The following is a 22,573-nucleotide window of genomic DNA, read 5'->3' as shown; positions in this document are numbered from 1 at the left end:
TTGTGCATTAACTCCACCTTACTTTTTTTTCTTTTTCCATTTTTTATAATTTTATTATTGAATCACCGTGAGAGCAGTTACAAAGCTTTTGGGTCTAAGTCTCAGTCATACAATGAAACACCCGTACCTTCACCAGTGCCCATTCTCCACCACCAAAAACCCCAGTATACTCCCATCCCACACCCTCCCCCTGCCTGTGAGGCAGATGATTTCCACATTACTCTCTCTCTATTTTGATCACATTCACTATTTCGACACCAGACCCACCATTATTTGAGATTTTACCCCAACACTCAGATCTGCTGAAAAGGCAACAATAGACAATTTGTGTTCTATTGCTGTTTATGAATAACATATGATGTCGTGTGGCTGCAGTAGGGCCATGTGGTTTTGAAATTCTGAAATTTTAACACTTAAATCTGGAGGGATTTCTGCCAAAAGCCACTGGGTTTAGAGATCTGCCCCTGAGTCTCTGGGATCATGGCCATTGAGCAGCTTGATGAGGAGCCAAAGAGACCGTTCATGGGAGATGACTTGGGGTCTCATTGGGGTGGGGAAGACAGGCCCGGCTCCACCTCCCCCCCCCCCCCCCCATCCCGTGAGACCCAACAAGTTTCGTCACTGCGGGCCCAAGCCTGACTGTCCAATGACCTCTGGAGGATGACAGCCACCAAGTCGCCAAGAGGGAGCAGGCGGAGGGACAGCACCCATTCCCCCCTGGGGTGGCCCGGTGACAGTAACCTACTGTGGGGGCCGGACGCATTTCTGACAAAAGCCGCTGGGTTTCGAGATTTGTTTCTGAGTCTCTGGGATCAAGGCCGTTGAGCAGCTTGATGAGGAGCCAGAGAGGCCGTTTGTGGGCGATGACTTGGGGTCTCGTTAGGGTGGGGAGGACAGGCCCGGCTCCACCTCCCCCCCATCCCGTGAGACCCAACAAGTTTCGTCACTGCGGGCCCAAGCCTGACTGTCCAATGGCCTCTGGAGGATGACAGCCACCAAGTCGCCAAGAGGGAGCTGGCGGAGGGACAACACCCTTTCCTCCCTGGGGTGGCCCGGTGACAGTAACGTACTGTGGAGTCCGGATGCATTTCTGCCAAACGCCACTGAGTTTTGAGATTTGTTTCTGAGTCTCTGGGATCCTGGCCGTTAAGCAGCTTGATCAGGAGCCAAAGAGGCCATTCGTGGGCGATGACTTGGGGTCTCGTTGGGGTGGGGAGGACAAACCCGGCTCCACCCTCATCCTGTGAGGCCCTGTGTGTCTCGTCACTGGGGGCCCAAATGTGACTATCCAGTGGCCTCAGACGGATGGCGGCCACTGGGCCGCCAGGGGGAACAGGCCAAGGCACAAAACCTATTCCCACCTGGGTTGGTCCAGCACCGGTAGCCTACTTCAGAGACCAGACGCATTTCTACCTAAAGACACTGGGTTCTGAGATTCGTTTCTGAGTCTCTGGGATCATGTCCATTAAGCAATTCAATCAGGAACCAAAGAGGCCTTGCCTCCAATTATATAGCTGAGCCGGAGGTGGCTTGTGAGTGTGTTTCCCACATACCTAACTTTTGGCTGTTTACTTTCTTGGTAAACTTTGCCCCAAGTTTTTGGGGGCTGGCCAAAGGCACAGCAGCAATTTTGGGGTATCTGGAAGTCTGAAGGTGCCATGAGGCTGCTGATGCACTTGCCTCACAGGTACAAATTGACCTGCTGGCGGCACCATACACCCTCTCTTTTTGGGGTGGGAGTTGGGCCATATTTGGCGATGCTCAGGGCTTACTCCCGGCTCTGCACTTAGTAATCACTCCTGGTCCTGCTCGGGGGACCATATGGGATGCTGGGGAGTGACCCCAGGTTTTCTGTATCCAAGTAAGCACCTTACCCACTATGCTACCTCTCCAGTCCCTGGCCATTTGTATATCTTCTTTGAGGAAGTTCCTGTTCATCTCTTCTCCTGTTTATCCTTTTAGATGTAATCCCATCAACGGCCAAGACTCAGAGACTATAAAATCCAGCTCCCAGATCCGCGTGGCTGCAAATGCGGCCGCGCGACATCTTATTATCTCACTCCTACTTAGGACAAACTGGCAGGCTACCGAATGTAGCCTGCCCACACAGCAAAGTCTGGCAAACTCCCCGTGGCGTACCCAATATGTCAAATACCAGTAACAATGACGGGTCTCATTCTCCTAAAGAGCCTTGAATATAATCTCAGGGCTAGGATGAAAGAGACGTTACTGGGGCCTGCTCGAGGCAATCGACGAATAACAGGATGATTTGTGATTTGTGATGTAATTATATATCAAATCTTTACAGGGCGTGAGTCACTTGCCTTGTACACAGCCAAGCCACATTTGATCCCTAGCACCATAGCTGGTCCTGTGAGCACTGCCAGAGGGAGTCCTGTGTGAGGAGCCAGGATCAGGCCTTGTGTATATAGAAACATAGGAACTGTATGTAGCTAAAAGCCTCTCCCTACAGGGAATTTTTGGAAAACAGTTACAGGTAAGTATTTCAACATGGCTGCTCTGTAATTCCTAGTGTTTTGTTTATTTTTAAAATTATTTTATTATTTATTTAATTTTTAATTATTTTATTTTTTTAAAATTATTTTGTGTTTGAGGTCACACTGGGTGATACTCAGGACTTCCTCCTGGCTCTGCAGTCAAGGATCACTGCTTGTTTATTTTTTAAATTATTTTATTATTTATTTATTTGTCTGGTAATGACTTTATTTTTTCAGTTAACATAACCAACCCACGGTACAGCATATTAAACCATAAAGTACAAATCCAAGGAAGGAAATGCCTTTTACTAAATTACAAATATTCCGGCAAATCAACACAGTACTCTTTAATACAATAAAAATCTTATTTTTCGTTTGGGTCGCGTATTACCACAGTGATAATTTTCCACTCCAACAGTGCCATTCAGTTCCTCTCCAGCGATCAACAGAAGGGCAAGCGAATCTTACGCAGAAGTTCGGAATCTAAACAGTCTCTGCATCGCGAGTGAGCGCGCGCGCGTAAGCTCCCGCCACTTCAGGGCCGGACACGCGCCTTACGGGGCGGTTGGACGATCCCTTTTTATTGAGAGCCCCACGCCTCTTCGTAGGATCAAAAGTCACGTCAGTAAATTCTCTTCCGCTTGTGAGCGACTTCTTTTTTCACTTTTCCTTTTATTTGTTTGCTTTTTGGGTCACGCCCAGCTATGCACAGGTCACTCCTGGCTCACGGACTCAGGCATCGCTCCTGGCGGGCTGGGCCTCGAACCCGGGTCGGCTGCGTGCAAGGCGATGCCCTACCCGCTGTGCTGTCGCTCCAGCCCCGAAACCTCTTTTGAACCCAGAACACAGTCGTCCCTTAAGGCCGGCAGATAAACACACTGCCAGCTTGCCGGACCGGGCGGGCTGCGGGGCCGGCCGTCCTTCCCCGGAGGCTGCGGCCGCCCGGTCCGAACGCCGCCTCGCGCCGGCCGCCGTTCCTCGGTCTCGGCGTCCGATTGCCGACGACCCGTTCCGGCGCCCGGCCGCATCGAGCGGACGCTGCGGCCCTGCAGCCCGAGGCAGCTGCCGGCGACGCCCCTCGCGCCGCGAAGGCCTCTTGCGCGAGGCCGGTTCTCTCTGGGCCGAGGACGCCGGTCCGAGGCCCCTCCTCGACCGACACGGGCCTGCGCATGGCACGTTCAGGGTCTCGGCTCCGTGGTCTTCTCCAGGCCGGCCGCGGGCCCACCCGGTGCCGAGCAGCCCCAGGCTGTGCCGCTTCCCCGCGCGCCCACGTGTCTGGCAGCACGTCCACGCCCACCACGCCGGGGTCCGTGGGCTGGGGCGCTCCTGCGCGCGCCCTCGGCCCCGGCTCCCGCGGGCGGCTGCTCGTCATCGGGGCCGAAACGGGCGGCAGCTCCGTTTCTCGAAGACGCGCTCGTCCGACGTCCGGATCTTCCTGGTCCGGGCCGCGCCGCGTCCGGCCGGCCAGGGACAGCGCGATTTATTTATTTTTTAATCGTCTTATTTATTTTTAGTTATTTTGTGTTTGGGGCCACACCGGGTGATACTCAGGACTTCCCCCTGGCTCTGCACTCAAGGATCACTGCTTGTTTATTTTTTAGATTATTTTATAATTTATTTTTTAATTATTGTATTTGTTTTTGATTATTTTGTGTTTGGGGTCACACCGGGTGATACTCAGGACTTCCTCCTGGCTCTGCACTCAAGGATCACTGCTCTGCAATCAAGCATCACAACTGTACATAGCGAAAAGCTTCTCCCTACAGGGAATTTTTGGAAAACAGTTGCAGGTAAGTATTTCAATATGGTTGCTCTGTAATTCCTAGTGTTTTGTTTATTTTTTAAATTATTTTATAATTTGTTTATTTATTTATTTTAAAGTTTATTTTATTTTTTTGCTTTTTGGGTCACACCTGGCGATGCACAGGGGTTACTCCTGGCTCTGCACTCAGGAGTCACCCCTGGCGGTGCTCAGGGGACCATATGGGATGCTGGGAATCGAACCCGGGTCGGCCTCATGCAAGGCAAACGCTCTACCCGCTGTGCTATCTCTCCAGCCCCAATTTATTTATTTTTTAATTATTTTATTTTTAAAAATTATTTTGTGTTTGGGGCCACACTGGGTGATACTCAGGACTTCCTCCTGGCTCTGCACTCAAGGATCACTGCATATAGGGAGGGACACGTGGAATACCAGGGACCAAACCCAGATCAGCTGCGTGCAAGGCAAATACCCTACACGCTGTATTATAGCTCTGGCCCCTATATCTGAAACTTTAAAAAATGTTTATCTTGAATTACTTCTAGCTAGTGTCTAAAAATATGACTAATTTTGGCATATTGCTCCTATATCTTACAACCTCGTGGAATTCATTTATTAATGATAGTCTTTTTTTTCTACAGTCACATAGACTTTGTGTGTCATGGTCCAGTTTCCCAGGAATTTGCCAGAGCATTTTGAAGTTGTTTGGTTGGGCTGACTTTTGTGCCCTAGCTTTTATTCGTTGCTTCATACAGAGCAGCCATGTTGAAATACTTACCTGTAACTGTTTTCCAAAAATTCCCTGTAGGGAGAGGCTTTTAGCTATGTACAGTTCCTATGTTTCTATATACACAAGGCCTGATCCTGGCTCCTCACACAGGACTCCCTCTGGCAGTGCTCACAGGACCAGCTATGGTGCTAGGGATCGAATGTGGCTTGGCTGTGTACACGGCAAGTGCCTCATGCCCTGTAAAACAGTGCTTCAGTTCAAAGACAAGCCTTCCAAGTGAAGTCTCATGGAAATTCACCAGAGAAGTACAATTCTGACAGTTGTTTGAGAATGCAGCTTTGAAGGGCAGTGCCATTCTGCTCCCGTCGATACTGGGGAAAGTGGCTGCTTTCCAAGCTACCATCAGGATGGAAAGTAAAGGTCTGCAAAGTTAAAGCCATATCAATCTGACTGTTGTTACAGGAATTTGTGTTTTTTCTCAAATGAATTTTCCTGGGTTTTTTGTATAGACCCACTTACTAAATTTCAAGAATTCTGAAAAGAGCCCCGACAGCTGAAGACCTCCAGGACCCAGCCAAAGCCATGCTGAGACCACTCTCGACATGCTTGCATGAGCCTCATGCATGAAGAAACCGGGAGAGGAACCCAGGTGTGCGGGACCTGGGGCTGAGAGCTCCAAGCCTGCTCGGTTCGGGACTGGGCCTCCTCCACCCAGCTTCCCCACCTTCCATGATCCCAGAGACTCAGAAACAAATCTCGAAACCCAACGGCTTTTGACATAAATGTGTCCTACAAAGAAGTAGGTTACTGGTGCTGGGCCACCCCAGGTGGGAATAGGTTTCTTGCCTTGGCCTGTTACCCCTGGCGGCCTCAGAAGTTGTCTAAGAGTTTGGCATCCATCCTCGATGAGGATTCAGGTAAAGAGTTGCATTCTGGGTGATATAGATTTCCCGGAGGAGGATTCAGGTAATTCAGATCTTGGCTGCTATTCTGGGGGGAAGGAACAGCGTGTCTCTGGGCTTGGCACGCTGGCAAATTCAACAGTACTAGTCCAGTTGTGGCAGTCTAGGTGCTTCCCCTCACTACTGAAATCCGAGAGAAAGCAATTCTGTTTGTGGATTCTCTACTGATTATTCAGTTTCCTTTGGGCACAGGTGGTAATATTCATAGGACTATAAAATTCCAAAAGAGGAGAAAATTTAAAGTTCTTAAATGTCTGCCCACTATTTGTTTTTGTTGTTGGGGGCCACACCCAGCAGAGTCTTCTGAGCTGGATACTTGACTCCTGGACACTCATCTGGTGCCAGGATTCCAACCCTGGCCTTTCACCTGCACAGCATGTGCACTGGGCCTCTCAGCTGTCTTCCTGGCCCCAGTAGAATCACTGTGAAGGTTCACCATACATAATTGGTTGCTACATAGAATCACAACCACTCAATATGTCAGTGCTGAAAACCAACCCTGAATGGATTCCAGTTAAGTTCAGTAGGAAAACAATAGCAATAATTAGAATATGTTGTCTGGTACTAAAGCCTGGCAAGCTATGTATTCCATGTGCCAAACACAGTAACAAGTCTCGTTACTGGGCCCTGGGCCCCCTCGAGCAAATCGATAAACAATGGGAGGAGTGCTACAGTGCTACTATTTTTATTATTGAATTTGTTTCTTTTTCTTTTTTTTAATGAATCACTGTGAGGTACAGTTACGGACTTACAAACTTTTGTGCTTATGTTTCAGTCATACAATGATTGAATACCCATCCCCACACCAGTGCCCATACTCCACCACCAATGTTCCCAGTATCCCTCTCATGACCCCCTACCCCCCACCCCCACATGGCAGGCCTATTTCCTTTAAATCTCTCTCTTCCTTTGGGTGTTGTGATTTGCAATATAGGCATTAAGTGGCCATCATGCTCGATCTGTAGTCTAATTTCAGCACACATCTCTCATCCCGAATGGGCCCTCCAAGCATCCTTTACTTGGTGGTCCCTTCTCTATCTGAGCTGCCTTTTCTGCCAGCATGTGAGACCAGCTTCGAAGCTGTGGAGCAATCCTCCTGGTCCCTTTCTCTACTATCCTTGGGAGTTAGTCTCCCATTCTGTTGCTTTATATTCCTCAAATGAGTGCAGTGTTAGGTAAGTGTTAAGTATTTACTTTTACAATATAAGGTAAGCTAAATTAAAAGTATATTTTTTCAGAAAATTGGAGCTTAGAAATACTTTCCATATCTGTTTAGAAGACCTACAGGGGCCAGAGTGCTATTACAGTGGGTAGAACATTTGCCCTGCATGCGGACAATACAGATTCAGTCCCTGGCACCCCATGTAGTTCCCCAAGTACTGCTAGAAGTGGTCCTTGAGCACAGAGCCAGGAGTAAGCCCTAAGCATCAGCAGATGTGGCCCAAAAACCAAGAAAAGAAAAAAGAAAAAAATGGAGAGAGTTAATACTTAAACAGAGAAGTCTGAAGTTTAGAACCACTATACTATTCTGCTTTATTGACAAACAATTGAGAAAGAAGAATTGGATCAAGTACTCTCCTCTATCTACAATCTAAACTATTCTACATTTATACATTGGGGTAATATTTGCTGTAATTATTTTTCATAGATTCCACATAGAACAAATTTGAGACTACTCTGTAAAGCATCTAAGAAAGAAAGAAAGAAAGAAAGGCCCTCCCGTTGTTCGTCGATTTGCTCGAGCGGGCCCAGTAACGTCTCCATTGGAGACTTTGTTGTTACTGTGTCTGGCATATCGAATACTCTCGGTAGCTTGCCGGGCTCTCCGAGAGGGGCGGAGGAATCGAACTCGGGTCGGCCATGTTGGCCGCTTGTAAGGCGAACGCCCTACCCGCTGTGCTATCGCTCCAGCCCAAAGCATCTAGTAAATAAAAGATTAAGAAGTACTTATATTTCCATTATTTTCAATATAATTGACTTCTCAAAATCAATTTATTTGCTCTTCAAATAAGAAAACTGCAGTAATTCAAGGACAACCAAGAAAATTCTTAGCTAAAACCACAATGAGCAGTTTCTGAAATGCATCTGACACAGACTTTTGAATAGCAAACTTCTGAGTCATCTTCCTTTTAGTGAGGAATGATAATGGTCCTAAATCCAACCAAAACAAATAGATTTACAATGCCAATCTGAAGAATTGATTTTTATGAAGTCTAAAAAGAGAACTGGTGGGCTGGAGCTATAGCACAGTGGATAGGGCGTTTGCCTTGCATGCAGCCGACCCGGGTTCGATCCCCCGCATCCCATATGGTCCCCCCAGCACTGTCAGAAGTTATTTCTGAGTGCAGAACCAGGAGTAATCCCTGAGCATCGCTGGGTATAACCAAAAAAATAAAATTAAAATGAAAACAAAAATAAAAAGAGAACTATATCACGATCTTAGTGAGTAAGGGAAGGCACCACACAAGGCTATGACTAGAAGGCTCTGTGGTAGGTATATTCTGTCAGGGCTATTACCATACATTTCTGCTGTCTGATCTATTCTGGACATTCGCAAAAAAGGTGAACTAGGAGGGAGAAATTAATCAAGATCATGGCACAATTCTCATACTGATTATGTATTTCAAATGGGCAAATTGAAGCTAGATTGACACCTACAGACTACTCTTCTATAAACTAGGAACTTGACGCCACACACCACATTTGATGGGGTTTAAAGTAGAAGGCTACCAGTCATAAAGGGAAACATATTTTTACAGATTCCTCCACCCCTCTTGGAGAGCCCAGCAAGCTACCGAGAGTATCTCGCCTGCACGGCAAAGCCTGGCAAGCTACTTGTGACATATTCGATATGCCAAACACAGTAACAATTGTCACAATGGAGACGTTACTGGGCCCGCTCGAGCAAATCGATGAACCACGGGAGGACAGTGACAGTGACAGTGATACACACACACACACACACACACACACACACGGCTCAACATTTAACAGCATGTCAGTAATCTCTTATTGAAGGGCTTAATGATCCCTGGGGGAAACAGAACAATCTTCACATACTTTCCTCTAACGAAACTTTTTTGGAGCATTTTCATCAGTTCATTCAGAACAAGCAGTACAAAATAAATTCTTTCGATTCTGCTTAGGGATAGGGGTTCGGGTTCGGGATGGAAACATACAAAATATTGTGGTAGGAAAGTGTAATGGTGGTAGGATTGGCGTTTGAATATTAAATGTAATCAAGTTTTGTGAATTACTTTATAATAATCACTGTATCACTGTCATCCCATTGTTTGTCGATTTACTTGAGTGGGTGCCAGTAACGTCTCTATTCCTCCCAGTCCTGAGATTTCAGCAGCTTCTTCCAATGATTGGAGCTCTTTCAGGATCAGGGGAATGAGACCTGTTGTCATTACTGTTTTTGGCATATTGAATACGCCACAGGGAGTTTGCCAGGCTCTGCCCGTGTGGGTGGGATACTCTCAGTAGCTTCCCGGGCTTTCCAAGAGGCAATATATATATATATATATATATATATATATATATATATATAGTTGCCTACTGTCTGAATCCCATCAAATATGGTGTGGTAATTATGAAAAATGGGTAGGAAGTGTCTTATAATGTGAAAGCGGCCTGGCCTGGAGCGTGGTGGTGGTTGGGTAGTAGAGGTTGGCTGCCAGGGCTGGGTCCCTTGGGGCAGGAAGAGTTCTCACCCGCCCCGAGTGAAAACAGCCTGGTGGGGAGTCCTTTACTTTGCAAAAATTATAGTGTTCACAGCAGGCCCGAGCCGCCTGGATACTGCAACTAGGAATAATGGAATTGGATCACTGTCACTGTCACTGTCCTCCCGTTGTTCATTGATTTGCTTGAGCGGGCCCACTGTGTAATGTAATGTCTCCATTGTGACAATGGTTACTGTGTTTGGCATATCAAATACGTCACAGGTAGCTTGCCAGGCTTTGCTGTGCGGGCGAGATACTCTCAGTAGCTTGCCGGGCTCTCCGAAAGGGACAGAGGAATCGAACTCAGGTCCACCATGTTGGCTGCTTGGAAGGCAAATGCCCTACCTGCTGTGCTATTGCTCTAGGCCATGGAATTGGATAACTGTGGTAATTCTAGATCTAATACATGCGGATGGGCGCTGAGCCCCTTCCTGGGGGAATGCGTGCATTTCTCAGATCAAAACAAATCCGGTTAGTTTATTTAAATATCAAAATGAAGATTTTGCTGGGATAACGGACAATTACACATGATCTATATTTGAAAAATTACTTTGGAACAAAGAAGATTGTTAACCCCAAATAGGAGAAACAATATTCCCATCCCTATACCCCTAAGGTTCTTGGTAGGAAGACAGCTCTAAAATTGTGAAGTGTCCCCAGGTCCTTCCCACCCCCCCCCCAAAAAAAACGGTTCTGTTGGTTACTACCTAAGATTTAAACAAATATTGTTAAAAACACCTGCCCAAGGCTTTAGCCGCTTAGCAAGGAGAAAGATGTTTCTGATGTACCTAAAAATATGAGAGATGGAGATAGATAGATAGATAGATAGATAGATAGATAGATAGTGAGCGAGAGAGGAGAGAGAGAGAGAGAGAGGAGAGAGAATGAATTCTTACCCACACTCCCATTCCAGTCCCCACAGAGACCTTCTAGTTTATCCAAAATCTCCTCGGCTATGCCAACTCTGGGGCTCTTGCAATCACAGGATGACAATACCACCTCTAAAGCACAGAAGATCTTCACTCTTTGCTTCTGAAGTGGTGCCACAGTATCTTCATTTTCCCTTTTTTCAAGTTCAGAAAGATCCTGAAGCTGTTAAGATTTTAGACTGAAGGTCCCTCTGAATATCTCAATGTAGATTTTAAAATGTTTAATTAGAAATAGAAACTAAACTCCAGCAATACTTGCCAACCGTTGAAGTAACCTGTGACTTCAACATTAAGCAAAACTTCCCATGAACTACACCAGCCATGCACAGACGGAGCACACCAGTGTTGTAGAATATGGACACCACCATCAACTCATGGGACCTTATTGATTCTGGGGTGTGACCTGTGCTCCGACACTTTTACTTAGACAACTCTCATCTATCAGGTCAGTAGGTTCTCAGAGCCCGCTGGGGTCACACCCCACAGTGCTGGGGAGTGGTAAAATACTCAGGACAAAACCCAGGGCCTTGAACACTGTGGGCACAGGCTCTGCACTTGAACTCTCACTCCACTTCCTATCTTGACAATCCTTTTAGACCATCTGTTGAAACCAAAATAGTAGTTTGCCAGTTCCTGGCATTGGGAGCTGTTTAGGGCAAGTGTTCAATGTTGAACTGCTTTATGTCTGCTGAGATGAAACTAAAGACATAAGAGAGATACTCGGGGTTAGGAACGACTTCCCGCAGAGATCTAATTCAGCCGACCCAAGACTTCTCAATACAAGTTTCATAAAGTGGCTGTGAAGAGCAAATCAAGCAAAGTTTGCTGGTTGCTGTTGTTTCAGGGCCATACTCATCAGTAATCAGTTACTCAGCAGTAATCAGTTACTCCTAGCTTTGTGCTCTGGGATCACTCTAGGTGGTGGTTGGGGGAATCATATGTGCTGCTGAGTATAGAACCGGGTTGGCAGCAAGCAAGGTCAGCCCATTAACTCCTGGCCTATGTCTTTGGTCCTTAAACATTTTAGGCATTAAGTTCATGGTAAGCACTAATGCTTATTATTTTCAAGCCATGGTACTTTTCTGCATTATTTCCAAAATCTCTGATTAATCTGATCGTGTCCCTGACTTCTGGTGGTAAGTGAAACTATAAGCCAGGAAGATCTGCAAGACTGTAGATAAGCAAAAGAAGCAAATTGCTCCAGTGATTCTATCTAGCAGCTCTTGTTGTAACTATAACCTGAAGGATAGATAAGACAGACCTTCCACCAAGGCAGGCCCTCCATCTGCAGCACTCCCCTCTCCAAATTATTAGCCTTACTAGAAGAGACTATAGTTTAGTTTATTTTTTTGTCATATCATTTTATGAGCAACTATCATGTGCATGACACTACCCCCACTACCCAGCCGCCACACTCCAGGATGCTTTCCGGACCAGCACGGAAAAGACACTAAATACCCATCTTCCGGAATTGCCATACCATATTTGATAGGAATCAAATATGGTAACACCTACAAGGGCGATTAGAGGTCGCCCCAAAAGCCTCTGTCCCTCTCGGAAAGCCTGGCAAGCTACCGAGAGTATTCCGCCCACACGGCAGAGCCTCACAAGCTATCCGTTGTGTATGCAATATGCCAAAACCAGTAATTACAATGGGTCTCATTCCCCTGACACTGAAGGCTTCACCAATATGGCAGCATTGAGAAGGATGAGAAAGGAGAGGCCGATAAAATCTCAAGGCCGAACTAGGCTGCCACAACGAAGGAATACAAAAATGATCGTCTGTACTTTCAATGCACATACGCTAGCATCAGATGCATCCATCGAGGACCTGATGGTACAAGCGCGAAAGATCAAGTACGACATCATTGGTCTGACCGAGACAAGAAGGCACCAATCTCATCATGCCGTTTTCAACACTGGAGAAGAATTGATCCTCGAAACATGGGATAAAAGAGGTGTCGGAGGCGTCGGTGTTCTTGTCAACACAAACTTGGCCATGAGCATTGATTAATTCGAATGCCTAACAACCCAAATCAGACGTTTACATTTGAATAGATGTGGCTCACTGCTGGCAGTTTCTATCTTCGTTGTCTACGCACCAACATCTAATTATGATGAAGGAGAAATTGAGAAGTTCTACATGGAGCTGGAAAAGTTCTATAAAGAAGACCACACCTTCTACAAGATCATTGTGGGTGATTTTAATGCCAAGATAGGACCGAGAAGATCAGCCAAAGAACTTCACATCGGGACCCATGGCCTAGAATGGAACGAACAGGGTGAGAGACTGTCTGAGTTCATCATGTCGACCAAGACCATCCATGGTAACTCACAGTTCCAGAAGGCTGACTCTAAACGTTCAACATGGGAGTCCCCCGGTGGACGATTCCACAATGAAATAGACCACATCATACTCAATCGACGGTTTTGCCTGACCAATGTCGCTGTTGTCCCAAAATTCCGAACAGGATCTGACTACCGTCTCCTTCATGCAAAATTCTACTTCACAGAGTGGGGAGAAAGGGCTGTAAAGTTTAAAAAGAGAACTCCCAGAATGACCACCAACTGGGAGCTCTTTGGCACTATTGCGGCAACATGGCAAGATGCCATTGTTGACAACATTGACAAGGAATACAATCGACTGGTTCAGCACCTCCACGATTGTTGTTTCACAACAAATTGTGAGACTTGTTACTGTTTTTGGCATATTGAATACATCACAGGTAGCTTGTCAGGCTTTGCCATGAGTGGGAGATACTCTTGGTAGCTTGCCGGGCTCTCCAAGAGGGGCGGAGGAATTGAACCTGGGTTTTCTGCATGCAAGGCAAACGCCCTACCCACTGTGTTCCAGCCCAAAATGGATATAAGTATATTTATTTATTTTGGGGTTTGGGGCCACACCTGGCAATGCCCAGGCTTCATCCTGGCTCTGCACTCAAGAACCACTCCTGGTGCATCTTAGGAGACCTTATGGGATGCCAGGGAACCAACCATTGTTAGCAAGTGCAAGCCAAGAGCCCTCCCCGCTTTACTATCACTCTAGTCAAAAATATTTTCAATACCAGCTGTAATATGACTGTGAGATGGCCAGAGTTTAGCTGCAGCATATAGTCTGCAAAGCAAATAATGTCCAAGAGACCTTGACCTCACTCCTAGGGGGTGGAGTGGGGGCTGAAGCAGGTGTTGGGTCTGCAGAGGAGCAGCAGAGTCTGTGGTCACACGGAGGGGTGTTCTCATGTTTGATGAAGGCGCAGGCAAGGATGAAAGGATGGGGAGTGAGAATGACCAACAAGACTAGGAGTGAGAAGCCAGTTCAGGGAGCCAGTCGGAGAAGGCTTAGAATTATCATGTGAAAGGTTTGGAAAAATAATCCTCATTCATATATTCAGAGGTATGGGAAGGAACGGGGGGGTGTGCATGGAAAACCAGCGGAGTGGGGGACCCCTAGGTTCTACCCTCATCCCCTCCACACCCAACCCTGCTCCAACAAAACTGAACCAAACCACAGAAGAATGGAAATGGGCCAGGCAAAAGAATGGGACTAAACCGAGGCCTAAGCGAAATGGAATTCAGGAGCTGGAGACCGTGGAGCTCAGGGTGCACGCAAAGGGAAGAAAATTTTCAGTGGGATCTGGGAACTGAGGGTGGGCATCGGGAATGGTTGGCGGAAGACAGAGCGATGACGCTGGCCACGAGTCCCTCCAGACAGCAGGACTGTCAAGCACACACGTGGAACCCGTCAAAGCCTAGAAGAGGCTGGGACTGTGCTCTGACCCTTCCAGCTAGTCTCTTACTGCAACCAGCCTCGGAGTTTCTGCAGAAGACAGCCTGGGGAGACCGGCTGCATGCTGCCTGGATACTGGTAGACACCGCGAGGCAGCGGGAAGCTGCTGGGTGGGAGTGGCTAGCTGCCAGTGTAAGATGCCCTGGCCCAGCATTGCTTCCCACGGCCCTGACCCCGCCAATGCCAACACACCTTCAGCGAGAGGAAGAGCTGCTGCAGGTGGCAGGCCTTTTGGGCTGAGTGGGCGGCGCACGCTGAATGAAACGTGACCACGGCATAGAACCCCGGCAGGGCGGCCACAGCGTTGGGGAACACACACACCGCATTCAGTAGACGAAGCGGGAGAAGACTGAGAACAGAGAATGCTGGGGCTGCCGAGGTCACGAACTGCACAGTCCGGCGGCTGAGGCCCATGCTCCTCGCACACCCCCATCCCTGAGCGGGGGGCCACATCCCAGCATGATGCACTCAGCAAGCCAAGCTGCAGCAGCGTTGCACGGCAATGGCCACGGGGCCGAGGTCCAGCACGAGAAACTGTCGTGGCTGCTGACAGCCACGGGTCCCTTGGCACACGGCAGGGCACCGGGCCAGGGAAGTCTGGGCTCACGGGGCACCTTTCCTGGAACACCCTACCCTGCCCTCCGGAGCTGGCTCACACGCAATGCTTTGGCGGTGGGGCCAGGGCTCAAAACCTTACACCAACAGGGTTTTGTCCCTCTCGCTGGGAACCGTGAAAGGCAGCACCTCAGCCATCCTTGGCCTCAGAGCGCCTGCACGCGCCAGGCTCCTGGGGCACTGCACCTGCGCTTTTTTGAAGGGGCGCTCGGGGATGGGGGGATGGGGCCGTGCTGGGGAATGAGGCTACTGTGTCCTGTCCAGCCCACAGTGGGCGGGGCTCGGCCCTGAGTCCCCACCTTTGAACTCCTCAGTGTCCCATCAGCACAAGTCTTTCTTGAAGAGTCCAGAATGCTAATTTTGTTTCTTTCTTTTTCTCAAAGAGTTTTTCATGGTATTTATTTACATTCAATATTTCAACACCAATTCCACCACCATTACACCTTTCCACCACCTTTGAGTTTTCCCACCACTACCCAAGACTGCCCCAAAGTATGCATTCATCTGGGGAACATAAAGTAACAAAATAGGAGACTAACACCCAAGAATAGCTGAGATAAGTACCAGGAGGTTTACTCCATGGCTTGGAGGCCAGCCGCACATGCTAGGGAAAAAGGCAGCTCAGATAGAGAAGGGAGCACCAAATAAAGGGTGTTGGGAGGATCCTCCCAGGATGGGAGATGCATGCTGGAAGTAGACTATAGACCGAACATGATTGTCACTCAATGCCTCTTTTGCAAACCACAGCACCCAAAAGGAGAGAGTGAACAAAAGGGAATGCCCTGCCACAGAGGCAGGGTGGGATGCGGGGCGTGGGGTGGGCGGTGAGAGGGATACTGGGATCAGTGGTGGTGGAAAATGGGCACTGGTGGAGGGATGGGTACTCGATCATTGTATAACTGAAACCCAAGCACAAAAATTTCTAAGTCTACAACTGTACCTCATGGTGTTTCACTAATAAAAATCTTTTAAAAATTATTTTGTACTGCTTGTTATAAATAATTGGCTAAAAATGATCCAAAATGGTTTCCATAGAGCAAAGTGTGTGAAAATTGTTGTATTTTGGAGCCATTGAGCGCCAGGATGAGAGACCAGGGAGCTAATTTAAGGACACTGGGCAAGGACCTCTAGGAAGCAGCGGGTTCTTGTTCATCAGGGACCTTTGGGTAGCAGACAGAGAGCACCACCTAGTGAAACTGGAAAATGAGGAGCGCGGACTGTGTGGAGGAAACTACCTTGGAAGAGACAGGTCATAAAAATTTTTGTCATTGCTAGTCCCGTCTGAATCCTTAAAAAACAATTTCCTTCCTCACTCCCGACCCCACAGGATACTGGACTATTGTGAAGGTGAGTCTGTGGGGCCGGGATGATGTCGGAGCTGAGATCAGGGCAGAAACTGGGGAATCGAGTTGATTCAAGTGGAGGCTCCAACATGGGAGCTCGTGGTGCCCGAGAGACTATTCCTAGCTTCCCTGTAGCAACGGCCTGAGAGGCAAGCAGGTCCTACCCATCTGTAATTCTAAAATGTTACTGCAGGGGCTAGAGCAATAGTACAGTGGGCAGGGCGTTCGCCTTGCACGTTGCCGACCCAGGTTAGATTCCCAGCACCCCATAGGGTCCCCTGAGCACCACCAGGAGTAATTCCTGAGTGCAGTGCCAGGAGTAACCCCTGTGACTCAAAAAGAAAAAAATGTTAGTATCAGATGGAATTGTGCTCATTTCTTTTTGGGCCACACCCAATGACGCTCAAGGCTGACTCCTGACTTTATGCTCAGGCATCACTGAACCCTTGGCAGGGGGTGGGGGACCATTTATGGAGTTGGTAATTGAACCCAGGTCAGCATAGTCAGGACAGGACCAAATCCCATCTTTGACATTTTCCCTGGTCCTTGAAAAAAGAATAATATATTCAGGGGTCAGAGCAATAGTACAACAGGGAGAGTATTTGCCTTGAATACAGTTGACCAGGTTCAATCCCTAGCATTCCATATGGTCCACTGAGGACCACCAGGAGTAATTCGTGAGTGTAGAACTAGGAGAAACCCCTGAGCATTGCCAAGTTTGCCCCCCCCCAAAAAAAATAAAGGATAATATAACCAATGTTCTTCTTTTCTAAGAAAAAATCGGTTCCATTAATCAAGTGTGACCGTTAATCAAGTTCTATTAATCAAGTGTGAATTAATCAAGTATTTTTATTTATCCCCTTCATTCTTAAAGTTGTTTTAAAAGTGAAAAATCTTTGACCATGTTCTTACTTGTATTGTTGTTGTTTTTTCTATTCTGGAAATCTACAAGTCTGGAAACTACCACATCATCATTTCTCATTTTATGGCTGCTGTAGTTAAAACTCGAAGTAGGAACATGAGTGATTCAAGGCGCACCCCAGTTTTATCAGGACTGATGGGTGTTACACGCAGGACATGCCTCCATCTGTCCCTTTTCTGAAAATTGCCCTGTATTGTCCATAAACAGGTTTTATTCCATATCGGCATCTTCGAAGAAAATTAAATCAACAGTGGGAGGGTGCTTTCCTTGCATGTGACTGACCTGGGTTTGATCCCCGGCATCCCAAATGGTCTCCTGAGCACTGCCACGAGTGATCCTGAGTGCACAGTCAAGAGTAACCCCCGAACATCACTGGGTGTGGTGCAAAAAAAAATAGATCCTGGCTAAGAAAGATAGGAGAGAGGGCAAGGTGCTTGCTTTACATGTGGCCAACCCAACTCTGATCCTTGGAATACTATGTAAAGTATAAAGAAACATGTTGGGAGTCCCCCACCCCCATCTTTTTAAGAAATCATCCCTAGTCATTAATGTTCCTGCTTTTGTTTGATGACTGGCAGTGTATCCCCAGCACTCCAAGGGGTCACTCCTGAGCAAGACATTCTGGAATAGCCCCAGACACTTAGATGTGGTCCCAAATACTTCTCCCTGAAACAAAACAAAGATATAGATTCTATCCAGGACTTTTGAAAGATGATCTGAATTCTAGTCCATTCTTCCAAGCAGCCTGAAATCATTGGCATTCTGACACACTTCCTCCAGCCACCACTGTTCTCTTTGCCTCCATACCAGATCATTAAGCTGCACCCAAGCGTTCTCTCTCCACAAAAAACAACTGGCTTTGGATAAGTTACTGGAGCCTGATATTGTTGCAGGTGAGTAATTACAGCGTTCATTGCCTCTCCCATTACCCTGTGAAACTGTTCACACAGGTGTCCACTTCACGATGAACATGTCGCAGACACACGAGAATCTGGCAAACTCCCCGTGGCGTACCCAATATGGCAAATACCAGTCACAAGGATGGGTCTCATTCTCCACCGCCCCTATCCAGGCCCTGCTTGCTCCTCTATTTGGTTCTGTCAGTGGTCAGGGTGGACTCTGTCGCTCTCTTGCTTGTTTGTTGCTTGCTTGTTGGCTGGCTAGCTTGCTTGCTTGCTTGCTTACTTGCTTGCTTGCTTGCTTGCTTGCTTGCTGGCTGGCTTTGCTGGCTTGCTTATTGACATGAACTCACTTATTTATTTTTTTAATGTAGTCATTATTTTTTGGACAAACCAGCAGGCTACCGAATGTCATCTGCCCACACGGCAGTCTGGCAAACTCCCCGTGGCGTACCCAATATGCCAAATACCAGTCACAAGGATGGGTCTCATTCTCCACCACCCCTATCCAGGCCCTGCTGCTCTATTTTGTTCGGTCTGTCCGTCAGTCCCTCTGGCACTCCGATCTCCAGGCTGGCCGGCCGGTGCCCCTGTCTTTCGAGCGGCGGCTGACGACTGGCGGCTCCCCTTTCCTTCCAGCGCCCTTTTTTTTTTTCTAGTTCTTCCTGCAGCTCTTCCCCCACCCCCTTCCTGCACCTTTCTGCCCCCTCGTGGCCGCTTTTATATTTCTTCCCCACCCCCATCGGTGGGGGAGGGGGCGGCAGGGAGGCCGCCTGCGGGCAGTATTCCAGGAGGGGGAGGGGCGGGGACAGACCGGTAAGGTACGGAACGGATGGAGGATCGGGGTTGGGGTTGGGGTTGGGGTTGGGGTTGGGGTTGGGGTTGGGGTGGCGGAGGAGTTGTTTTCATTTCACTCCCTGAGCGGTCGTGCGGGCGCGAGTGTATGACAATGACCACGAAATGGGGTGGTTCGAGGGTTGGGAAGGAGAGCAGCTCTCTGAGAAAGTCCTTTGGTTTCTGTTTTGCTTGATTTTTATTTGATTTTATTTTATCTATTGATTCATTCATTTTTTCCCCCCACTTTGGTGCAATGGTGGCGACGATGATCTGGAGCACTCTGGGAGTTGTGGTCCACCCGCCCTCTCCGGCTCTACAGTGGCGGCCTAGCAGGAAGCCGGACTCGAAACCGGTTAGACCAGAACAGGCACGCACGGCTTTCGGCCCCACCCCCACCCCCCACCCCCACCCCAAGAAATCGATAAATCAATCCATAAACTGATCATTCGTGTAGTCCGAGTCATCATCCGCGCCGCCAGGGGTTGGTTGGGGAGAGGGGGAGTCTCTGGAGGGGGGGGGGAGGGAGGAATCTCAGAGGTTTCCTTTCTCAAGAAGAACTCCGAGGGAGTTCTGCGTGGGAGGCCGACTCCTATTTGGGTCCAAAGGGGAGTGAGATGGCATTCTGAATTCAAGAAACAAACGGGACCTGACCTGACTGACGGATTGTCCATGAATGAGTCCATGGAAGGGCGGGGTCGAGGGGGGGTGGTGAGGAGGCGAGCACATGGCCCGGGGAACAGTGCCATGGGGCTTCAGCATAGAGCACTTTCCCTGGGAGGCGGAGAGTGTGGCACCAGGAGAAGAGGCCCAAGCTAAGTGACTGCGACAGGCCCTTGAACACTGCACCCCTATTTCAAGGGACGGGTATTCCTTCCTGTCTTCAGCGACGACACCCACTTCATGCTTCCTCTCTACCGGAGCTCAATTTCTAATTTTTGAGAATTGTCCATACTCTTTTCCAAAAGGGTTGAACCAGTCGGTATTCCCACCAGCAATGAAGGAGGGTCCCTTTCTTGCCACATCCGTGCCAACACCAGTTGCTTTTGTTCTTTTGGATGTGGGCCAGTCTCTGTGGTGTGAGATGACATCTCACTGTTATTTTGATCTGCATCTCCCTGAAGATTAGTGATGTAGAGCATTTTCTCATGTGCCTTTTAGCCATTCAGATTTCTTCTTTGAGAAATTTTCTGTTCATTTCATCACCCCAGTTTTTGATGGGGTTGGATGTTTTTCTCCTTGAGGAGTTCAACCAGTGCTTTGTATATCCTTGATATCAACCCTTTATCAGATGGGTATTGGGTGAATATCCTTCCCCATTCTGTAGATTGTCCTTGTATTCTTGTCACTGTATCTTTTGAGGTGCAGAAGCTTCTTAATTTAAGATAGTCCCATTTGTTTATCTCTGTTTCCCCTTGGTTGTTCAGTGGAGTATTGTCTTTGAAGATACCTTTAGCATCAATATCGTGGAGGGTTTTGCCGATCTTGTCTTCGATGTACCTTATGGATTTTGGCCTGATGTTGAGATATTTAACCCATTTTGTTCTGATTTTGTGCATGGTGTTGGGTCGAGGTCTAAGCCCATTATTTTGCATGTGGCTGTCCATTTATGCCATCACATTTGTTGAAGAGGCTTTCCTTGTTCCACTTCACATTTCTTGCTCCCTTATCAAAGATTAGATGTTCATACATTTGGGACTGTGTGTATGGATAATCCACCCTGTTCCATTGGTCTGAATCTCTGCCTTTGTTCTAGTATCACGCTGTTTTAATTATTACTGCTTTGTAGTAGAGTTTGAAGTTAGGGAGGTTGATTCCTCCCATTTCCTTTTTCCCAAGAATTGCTTTAGCTAGTCGTGGTGGCTAATTGTTCCATATGAATTTCAGGAGTGTTTGCTCCATTTCTTTGAAGAATGTCATAGGTATCATTATAAGAATTGCATTGAATATGTACAATGCTTTTGAAACTATTGCCATTTTGACAATGTTAATTCTCCCAATCCATGAGCAGTGGGTATCTTTCCATTTTCTAGAATCCTCTTTTATTTCCTGAAGTAGTATTTTGTAGTTTTCTTTGTACAGGTCCTTTACTTCCTTAATTAAGCTAATTCCTAGGTAGTTGATTTTCTTTGGCACACTTATGAACGGGATTGTTTTTTTCATGTCACTTTCTTCTCTCTCACTATTTGCATAGAGGAAAGCCATGGACTTATGGGTATTGATTTTATAGTCTGAACTTTACTATACAAGTCTATTGTTTCTAGGAGTTTCTTGATAGAAGTTTTAGAGTTCTCTAAGTATAGTATCATATTCTGCTAATAGTGAGAGCTTGGAAAATAGTATGGACGATTCTCAAAAAATTAAAAATTGAGCTCCATTTGACCCAGCAATGGGGCTGGAGCGATAGCACAGCGGGTAGGGCGTTCGCCTTACAAGCGGCCAACATGGCCGACCCGAGTTCGATTCCTCCGCCCCTCTTGGAGAGCCCGGCAAGCTACTGAGAGTATTCGATATGCCAGACACAGTAACAACAAAGTCTCCAATGGAGACGTTACTGGGCCCGCTCGAGCAAATCGACGATCAACGGGAGGGCCTTGACCCAGCAATACCAATCCTGGGAATATATCCCAGTGAGGCAAAAAAGTATAGTCGAAGTGACATCTGCACTTGTTTGTTCATTGCAGCACTGTTTACAATAGCCAGAATCTGGAAAAAACCTGAGTGACCGAGAACAGATGACTGGTTAAAGAAATTTTGGTACATCTACACTACAGAGTACTATGTAGCTGTTAGAAAAGATGAAGTCATGAAATTTACATACAAGTGGTACTACATGGAAAGTATCATGCTAAACAAAATGAATCAGAAAGAAAGGGACAGACATAGAAAGCTTGCATTCATCTGGGGAACATAAAGTTACAAAATAGGAAGCTAACACCAAAGAATAGCCGAGATAAGTACCAGGAGGTTCACTCCATGGGTTGGAGGCAAGCCACACACGCTAGGGGAAAAGGCATAAGATAGAGAAGGGAGCACCAAGAAAATGGTGTTGTGAGGATCCGCCCAGGATAGGATTTGCATTCTGAAAGTAACTATAGACTGAACATGATGGCCACTCAATGCCTCTTTTGCAAACCTCTGCAACCAATAGGAGAGAAAGAACAAAAGGGAATGCCCTGCCACAGAGGTGGGATAGGATGGTTGGGGGGGTGGGGGGGGAGTTACTGGTATAATTGGGGGTGGAGAGTGGGCACTGCTAGAGGGATGTGTACTTGATCATTGTATAACTGAAACCCGAGCACAAAAATTTGTAAGTCTACAACTGTACCTCATGGTGTGTCACTAATAAAAATTTTTAAAAGTGCATTGCTGGGTGTGACCCAAAACAAACAAAAAAGACTAAAATCATATTGCGATCAATCATCACAAGTTGACTTTTATTGATTTATTTTCTGATAATTTTATTTGCCGTTTTTCTAGAGCAAACAATATAAAGTGAATTTATTATGTGCCTGATAAAGGGGGCTCTTACAGCAGAAGGAGAGAAGCTGGGCACGCTGGTGGAGA

General features: G+C 47.3%; 1 pseudogene; it reads right to left on the bottom strand.

The window, feature by feature from the left end:
- Positions 1 to 3,354: 3,354 nt before the first annotated feature.
- LOC130039581 (uncharacterized) lies at positions 3,355 to 15,146 on the bottom strand (annotated as a pseudogene).
- Between the last annotated feature and the right edge of the window lie 7,427 nt (positions 15,147 to 22,573).

Source organism: Sorex fumeus, unplaced genomic scaffold (assembly GCF_029834395.1).
Source record: "Sorex fumeus unplaced genomic scaffold, SorFum_2.1 ptg000091l, whole genome shotgun sequence".
Taxonomy (NCBI): Eukaryota; Metazoa; Chordata; class Mammalia; order Eulipotyphla; family Soricidae; genus Sorex; species Sorex fumeus.
This window is presented reverse-complemented; position numbering and strand designations above follow the sequence as displayed.